The sequence below is a fragment of the Coffea arabica genome, chromosome 4e, assembly GCF_036785885.1.
Source record: "Coffea arabica cultivar ET-39 chromosome 4e, Coffea Arabica ET-39 HiFi, whole genome shotgun sequence".
Classification (NCBI taxonomy): Eukaryota; Viridiplantae; Streptophyta; class Magnoliopsida; order Gentianales; family Rubiaceae; genus Coffea; species Coffea arabica.
In genome coordinates, this window is record NC_092317.1 from 43,714,835 (window position 1) to 43,724,283 (window position 9,449).

The window sequence follows — 9,449 nt, forward strand, 5'->3', positions numbered from 1 at the left end:
TTAGGTTTTCCTTTGCATCCTTTAGATCCTTTAGCTTACCAGTTGGTTTTTGTTTAGATCCTTGAAACTTTCAATTTTTTACCAGTCTGCCATACTCCATCTATGTCTTTCTCATAAGCAGGTTTAATATCCGTTGGTAATTAACTCAAAAAAATTTTTTTTGGGGGAATTCTTGAATAGTGCATGCATGAGAAGTAGCTAAAAACTACTTATCCACTATGTTATTGTTCTTTTAACACAATATGTAGGCGAAACTGAATCAGATACCATTAGTTACCATTAGTAGCTTTCCTTGCTTTCCTCTTTTGATAAGCTTCTCTCTGTTTAGCTCGACGAGCTTCTTTTTCTTCCATTGATAAGGAAGCATATTTTTCTCTTGATCTTCGATTGCGAACAATATTCTTATTCGTTGAATCTGCAAGTGCATCGGTTGAAGCCATGATTTACAGTTTATAGTATGAATAAAGGAAGCAGAAGCTAGCGGATGAGTTGAAAATACATGCAGCTGCAGATATACAAGCATCACCAATAGAACAGGGAGAAGAGAAGGCTCAATTTTCTAGTCTATGACAGCAAAAGTAAAAAGCTACTGTAAAATGACTATGTTAGACATGAGTTGAAAATATGTAGTCTATTCAATGACTATTTTGAGGGATGAAAATGTAATTAAACAAGACAATGAGCTGGCTCGTAGAAATAAACATCATATCTCATTAATGCTGCTTGTTAATGCTGCACAACAACCAATGTTCCACTAACATTCGGCTATGGCTTACAATAAGCAACAACCAGTTCTAATAGCTCCAACAAAAAACACAAGCAAAAGCCTAGAAGGACAAAAATGCCCCTGTAGAGAGCAGATGAAAAAAAATGAACAGTAACCCTTCAAACGTCTTCTTATATATTATAAGGATATATATATATATATATATATATATATATATTCCGGTATCTCTCAATCTTATTCCAAGCTCCTAATATTTCCAGTTATAGTAGTTTTAGTCTCCAATATTTAGTACCTATATAGAATTAGTTCTTAAAATTTTGGCAACAAATAAGTCTGGTCCTAATGTTTAGCACCTTTAGGTTTTTTGTCCCTAATTTTGGCAAGAACAAATCTAGTCCAAAATACACACAAGTGAAAGCAAATCTAGAACATTTGAAAAATTTTCTTAATTATAGATAGAATTTAATCACATACAATCATTTGTCCATTGAGTCGAGTTTAAAAGTAAAGAAGCAAAATAGCTGCTATTTTAAAAAAAATTTAAAAAAAAACAAGATGAAGGACTAATAACTCAAATGCTAATTGATTAACCAGCTCAAAAAAAAATGAAATTTGTTATGTTACAAAATGGAAACCATCATTCCAAACTTGTTTTCACTCTCCATCTCCAAGCAAAAGACCCTAACACCCAATTTTCCGGTATAATTTAACAAAAAAAAAAGTTTTTTAGTTTCTTAGTTAATTAATTACTCAAGTGGAGTTATTCTTATTTTTCAAAGTTAGTCACTTCTTTAAAAAAAAAAAAAAATTAACGAACACGTGACCACACGTGACCAATTTTGTCAGTAAATAAGAAAATTCATCAATTGTCATAAATCGGTTCCAAATTGGAAAAATTGAGGACTAAATTTGTTTTTGCAGAAATTTTAAAGACTAAAATGCTTAAGATGTCAAACATCGGTGGCCAGATTAATTTTTTTTATCAAAATTTTAGGGATTAAAATCCTGTAGACATTAAACATTGGGGACCAAGTGACCAACGCTGCATTTCTCCTCCAGAAACAAGCAATCAATCCTCGTAACCTTTCTATTAGCGGAGTATAAGATTAGACCTGGACAAAAATTCCAAGATTAGACCACATATTTAAACTTTCAGACAGCCAGAAGCAGAAGCCCGAATTAAATGGAGAACAGCCACCGCCATCAGCACCGCGGCAGCGGCAGCAAATGGATAGCGGCGGTGGCGAGCATACGGATACAGTGCAGCTGCGGAGCATCGTACGCCTTCGGAATCTACTCACCAATCCTAAAATCAAGGCAAGGCTACGATCAAGCCACTTTGGACACCGTGTCAGTGTTCAAGGACATCGGGGCCAACGTCGGGATCATCTCCGGATTCCTTTATTCCGCCGTGGTACCCGACCGGAGAGGGAGAGGACAAGGACGGAGCTGGTTACGGCAGCCCTGGGTGGTGATCCTGGCGGGCGTAATCCAATGCTTTTTGGGCTACATCATGATGTGGGCTTCGGTGACCGGAATCATTGACCGGCCGGGGGTGGGATTGATGTGTTTGTTCATGTTCTTAGCAGCTCACGCTCAGACTTTCTTCAACACCGCTAACGTCGTAACCGCTGTTCATAACTTCCAGGATTACAGTGGGACCATTGTTGGTATCACGAAGGTAAATGTCTTTCTTACGTCTTCAATTATTATTAATTTATTACTGCTACTATTAATTTATTACTACTATTTATGTTTGCCTCTATTCCTTCTACATTAAAATGGACATTTTTACTTCTTATTAGAGATTTGTCTTCCTACAAATACCTATTTTTGGAGTTTTCTTTCTTCATATGTATATATATATATATACACACACACATAGACACAAACAGACAAGAACCATCGTTGAACAGTTTCGAACATCAACATTCGAGGGGGCTAACGTTATTCTGGACAAGGGTTTTGAGCTGATAAATACGAAAATTATAATGTTAAAAGCGAGTAGTTTTTGGCGAAAATCTCTTGGATTGAGGATTTGAAGTGTCCGTATTTTGTGACCCAAATGCACCAGTATGATTTTTTTTTGGGTACAAGGCAATGTTTTGAAACTTCCACCGTTAATTGAACCAACGAGGTGTTCGGATCGAAGTTCAACTGTTTGGACCGATTCAACTCTGATTCAATGAGTTTTTTTAAAAATAATTTATATAAATATATATTTACTAAATAAGACATGCAATGGACTAATTTAAGACTTTACATGATGAAATGTTTAATATTTTCAAAAAATTTGGATTTTTACAAATAAAAATTTTAAATTATAAGTTACAACAAATAAATTTCATTTTAGTATCAATTGTATCTACCAAAAAGTAATCTTAAATCCAACCCAAAAAATGCCACAATATTCTAAAATTATACAAAATTCATGTCTATGGAAATTAGACATTGCGAGTTAAAATTTTAATTCACGTTTTTTGGATTTAGCGATTGCAATTTTTTTTAAAAAAAGAAGTTTAGAATTTGAAGAAAGTCAGGAAAATAGAAAACAAAGATGCAAACTTGATAAAAGGCAAAAAATGAGAAGAAAGTGAGTGGATGTAGCATTCAATAATTAGTCTTTAGGATTAAGAAAAGCCTATTCTTTTTTTTTTCAATTTAATAGATAATAACAAAAAAATTTATCGATTCAATGGTTCAATCTAGTTACACGGTTCTTATCGATTTTTAACTCCAATCAATCCGAGATATGAATTGAACCAGAGCTATAACCGATTCACGGTCTAATGGGTCGAATCGATCAGATTTTCAAAACAATGATACAAGGAAGGGATGAGATCAAGAAACGGTTTGAGGAAATAGGATATGGAAGACAATTATTTTTAATTTATGGATCCTCAATTGGTCGATCTTAGGCACAAGACCTAAAAAAGCACCAGTCTGCTTGGTTAAAATTTTTTTTTTAAACACATTTTTTTTTTTCATTTGTCTACCTTTCAGGGATAATTTGGATTTAGAATGGTAGGCATGATTAATATTTGTAGTTCTTGATTGGGCTACTTTTTTCTTTTCTAGTTGAAGGGGTTAGGTAGGGTGAGTAGGGAGGGTAGGGAGGGTAGGGCATGGACAGATGGACCCCAAAGAACCAAAGGAGACGGTACTGGGGCCTTTTGCTGGGGGTGAGTGGGTGTTTAAGGTACTCTGGCCGAATTTGTCGGTCGGCAGAGTACATTGGCATTATTCTCAATTGCTTTAGATTTTATAGAAACTGATCATAAAAAAACAATCAAAATTAGAAAAAATTGCTCTTTAGATAATTATAACATTTAATAGTTTTTATTATTAAAAAATTTATAATTAAAATATAAAATTATTTAAGAATATTTTAAAAATTAATTATTCAAAATCAAAATCTATAATTAATTATAATAAACAATCGAGAATAAGCCCATGATAAGGAGTGAAGATTTGGATATGTCCGAGAAAATAGAAAATGAAATTGCCAAAGTAGACCCTCCGCTCCAATTGATTGTTAGGGATAATTGTCAGCCGAATGAAGAGGATTACGTTGCCACGTCTATGACTTTTAGTAAATCGGAATTCCGTCTACAAGTGAGCCATTAATTTTAAGTTGTTCGTTTTTTATTTTATTTTTTTACAAGTGAGCCCTTTGTTTCTTTTTCAGTTTTAGGGTCTGTTTGTTTGGAATGAAAAAGGTTTTCCGGAAAACATTTTTCATATTTTCTTTTGTTTGGTTGTCAATTATTTTGGGAAAATAATTTTCGACAGAAAATAAATTACACCCAGAGGAGGAAAATAACTTCCTCATCTGTCTTTGTGAAGTTATTTTCCTTTCTAAAGAGCAGTCTTCTTTTTCGCAGCGACATCTCCTCATCTCCGGCAAATAAAAGCGTCCAGCGATACCATCGATAAAAGTCTCCGGCGACATCTCATCAGCAAACAAATCCCTTCTTCGCAGGCGGCATCTCCAACTCCGACAAAGACCCAATTTCGGAGGTAACAGATCATCTCTCTCTCTCTCTCTCTCTCTCTCTCTCTCATTTTTTTTCCTTTAAAAGCTGCCAATATCAACGGTCACGTGTGGATGCGTTTGTGTGAGTGTGAGTTTGTGTGGTCCATTTCTCTAGTCATCGGAACTAGACTTTGCCATTGCGGCCGGTAACCATCTCTCTCTCTCTCTCTCTCTCTCTTCAGTCTGCTTTTTGTTTGTGAGCTGTGCCCGCCATTGTGGATGCGTTTGCTTATGCAGCCTCAGAAGCTTGTTTGACGGCCTAAGCACAATCTCATTCCCGTTCCTACAATAGCATTTCCAACAAGGGTGAAGACTCCTTAAGTATTTCCAGAGGTATGATCTCTTGTTAGTTTTTTTTTCCCTCCCTTTTCCTTTGAAAAATTGTCTAGAATTACTGGTGTAGATTCTTGAAGTTCCATTTGAATGAATTTTTGTGGGTTGCTTTTGTTTTAGTTTGTTCTTACCTGATTAGGGTTAAATCTGATTTGATTGATGCTAATGAATTAATTTGGCTGCTGAGTTTTGGGGGTTTTAGACCATTTGTAAAAGTTTTAGTGAATTCATTGAGTTTGTGAAGCCACGGGCTGATTCTTGCCGCAGCTGCTTGATTGAAAAGGGAATATAACCGTGGAAATACTTCTGTCTTAATATACTGAAATCTTTCCTCAAACGAAATGAAACACAAGCAGGGCAGCTTCCCAAGTCAGTGACTTTAGAAATTGCCCTGCACAAGCTTGATTTTCTAGTTTGTTCATCTGAACAAATACCTATTAGAAATTGCCCTGCACAACCATGAACTAGTTGAAGTCATAGCATTTTCTACTGCACCTCTAGCCATGGAAACATGAGAACCGAGTTTGCTGTTATCTGTCAAATACTCATATGCTTGATCTTGGACTTTGCTAATCGAAAGCTCCATTGGTCGGCAGCAAGAATTAACAAATTATGAATAAATCCAAGATTCCATTAATAATTCAATTTAAGAATTCATGGTATAATATGAATAGATATTTTATAGAAATGATAATGGCTCCGCTTGGATTAGCTGTTTTTGGAGGTGTTTTTTAAAGCTTTACTGTAACTTTGTATATAAAAAACTTTTACTGTAGATGTTTTTGGATTGTTTTTAGAGGTATTTTTAAAATATATTTTTGAATATTTTTATAATTTAGAATTTTGTTGAGATTCTTTTTAAATATATACTGGTTGTGTTTCTATATATTAATGTTTATTTATTTATATATATAATATTTTTATTTCAATTTTGTTTTTTAATATGTATATTATTATATATTTAATATACATATACAAATATATATATATATATTAATATATATTAATATACATACTATAAAACAAAATTGATATGTATATATTTATATATTTATATAAATATATTTTAAACAAATATTAATATTTATATATAATACATATATTTATTTCAATTGATATAATATATATAATATACATATTAATATGCATAATTTAAATTACATATTAATATTAATATAATTTATATATATAATAAAATACACATAATTGAAATATACAAATTAATATATATTAATATACATATTATAAAACAAAGTTGAAATAAATATATTTACATATTTATATAAATATATAAATATATATATTTATATAAATATATATAGATATATATTTATATTTAAATAAATATATATAGATATATATATTTATATTTAAATAAATATATATAGATATATATATATATTTTTAAATAAATATATATAGATATATATATTTATATTTAAATAAATATATATAAATATATTTTAAACAAAATATTAATATTTATTATAAAAATATAATATTTATTTCAATTGATATAATATATATATTATACATATTAATATACATAATTGAAATATATTAATATTACTATAATTTATATATATCTTATATTCATAATTGAAATATAAATATCAAAATATACATATTAATATATATATATATATATATTAATTTACATATTATAAAAAGATTTGAAATAAATATATTTATAAATTTATATAAATATATATAAATATATATAATTAAATATATTTATATATTTAAATAAATAAATATAAATACATTTGTAAATATATTTAATTATATATATTTATATTTTGTATTAATATTTATATATAAATATATATTTATTAAACAAAATATTTTTTTGTATATAATATTTATATATATAAATATTTTTGTATATTAATTTTGTATTAATATACATATTAATATATTTTTTGCATATTTGGAGTTATTTTTAAAATATTTGTTTGGATATGATGTTTTTTAAGTTGTTTTTGTAAAATTTTTACTGTAGCATTGTACATGAAAAACAAGTTTTTGAAAAACTCTCAAATCCAAACGGAGCCAATATGATTATAATGGATAGAAACTAAAATTAGCTTGTAATGAAATGAATGTTTTGATAGTAGAAAAATATCTGCAACATATCAACAAATATATCAGAAAATATTTTCATTGACAAACCAAATACCGGAAAATTATGAAAAAAGGAATTTGGAAAATATTTTCACTTAATAACCAAACACTGGAAAATTATGGGGAAGGAAGTGATTTTCCAGGAAAATGACTTCGATGAAGGGTCCGTTTGGTTGGACTGAAAATATTTTTCTAGGGAAAATATTTTCCATCGAAGTCATTTTCCTGGAAAATCACTTCATTCCACATAATTTTCCAGTGTTTGGTTATTAAGTGAAAATATTTTTCGAATTCCTTTTTTCATAATTTTTCGGTGTTTGGTTTGTCAATGAAAATATTTTTTGATATGTTTGTTGATATATTGCAAATATTTTTCTACTCTTAAAACATTCATTTCATTCCAAGTTAATTTTAGTTTCTATCCATTATAATCATATTATCATTTTTATAAAATATTTATTCATATTACACCATGAATTCTTGAATTTTCCAACTCGAATTGGTAATAAGCTGGAACAATTCAATGTATACAGAAGCAAATATATGCCAAAATATAAAATATTGCTCAACAAAAACGAAAATCCATCTCCAAATGGAAAACGGTCCCAAAAATAGCAAAAGAATCAATTTTTCTCCGAAAAAACTTCTAAAAGGCAAGACTCACTGTATATCTAGATTTTTCTGTATCTTCATAGATGTTTTTGTGTAAGAGTATAGAGAAAAGGAATAAGATAGCAAAAGATAAAAAAGAGGGGAAGGTCGCCAACCATTATTACTTAAATTCCTGGCGGTTCACCATTCATGCAAGGCATTATACGATTCATACTCCAGAAATATCAATAGACTTGTGCCAAAGGAAAATCCTTTGTCGTTACATGATGCTTCTTGCTGATGATGGCATTGATGCAGAGGAGCAAACTGATCACCTTTTGGCTTCCTGAATGTGGAAGCATGGAAAGAAGCAACGAAACAAATGAGCTCTGAAGGCAAACATGCACCCAAAGGTTCCACCCCTCCTTTCTCTTCGAACTTGAGGTAGAAGTGGAACACCGTAAGCAGGATTTGGCACCATGTACTGCTGATAGGAAGTAATGCTGGCAGCAGCTGGCATTGTAGGATCTTGCGGTCTGGGTTGTGGAACCGAACCGAAGTCTTGCGGACCAAATGTGGGATCTTGAACTTGAGTTGGGTTTGATGAGGTGAATGAGATAAACTTAGAGTTTGCATAGACGGTGTCTTGAGCCTCGTGATCGTACTCAACCCATGATGATGAAGATGATGATGTTGGTAATGGTGGAGCAGAGGGCTCATACGGCGGACAGTAATATTGGTACTGACAATGGCATGGTGGTGGTGGTGGGTTATCAATGAACAATGCCTTCTTCTTCTTCTTCTTCTGCTTTCTTGACCAGAACTTGAGCTTCTTCACGGCCTTCATCATCTTCATGGCTGGCCTTCTTGTTTTTCGAGGAGAAAATGAAAAAAGTCCACTTTGTTCAGCGGAATCTTGTAAGTTGATTTATTCAAATAGAAGAGATAACTTGGCTGTGGCAAAGTACGGATCTGGAAGTGGAAGCGAGATTTGATAGTCTTACGGAGGACACTTGACAAAGCATTCAAAGACAGAGAAGTTAAAAAACTTCTGCAACTCTCACCAGCTCCTTTTTCATGAGTCCTGAAGCCGTCGGAAATTAACTTCAGGAAAATTGTTGTGGAAGTCATTTTCCACCCGGTGGCGTGAAAACATTTTCCAGCTGAAATAATTTTCCAACCTCTTTTGCTTCCAAACACCAGAAATTCTGGAAAACCTTTTCGGGAAAATATTTTCAGTCCAAACAAACATACCCGAAAAAGAAAATATTTTCAGTCCAACCAAACGGACCCTTAATTTTATTGATGGGACAGCTTAAGAATTTGCATTTCACCTGAATTGGGGTTACAAATTCCCTCGTGCAAGTCCCCCAATTCTGAATGCTTTTTAACATGCATTTGGCTATTGGATTACGATTTTGATTTATATAAAAAAAAGATAATTATTCAAAATTTTATTTATATATTTCAAACAAAAAAACAAAAATTTTCAAACTATTTTCACATTTTGAGGTAATAAGAATTAATCAATAGCGGCGAGTGTTTTCTTATTGTAGTGAAGGATTTGGACAGAAAAGAGAGGGAAAGAAGAGAAAGTTAACTTTTCTTTCATTTGTTAGTTTTTAGTAGGAAAGAAAA

The 9,449-nt window shown here is 31.5% G+C and overlaps 1 long non-coding RNA gene across 1 annotated transcript; it reads left to right on the forward strand.

The window, feature by feature from the left end:
* The first annotated feature begins 1,695 nt into the window (after positions 1–1,695).
* LOC140006122 (uncharacterized) lies at positions 1,696–8,966 on the forward strand. Its single transcript, XR_011813755.1, has 4 exons — positions 1,696–2,408; positions 4,612–4,747; positions 4,946–5,096; positions 8,130–8,966. It is a non-coding gene; the product is annotated as an uncharacterized lncRNA (long non-coding RNA).
* Positions 8,967–9,449: the final 483 nt, after the last annotated feature.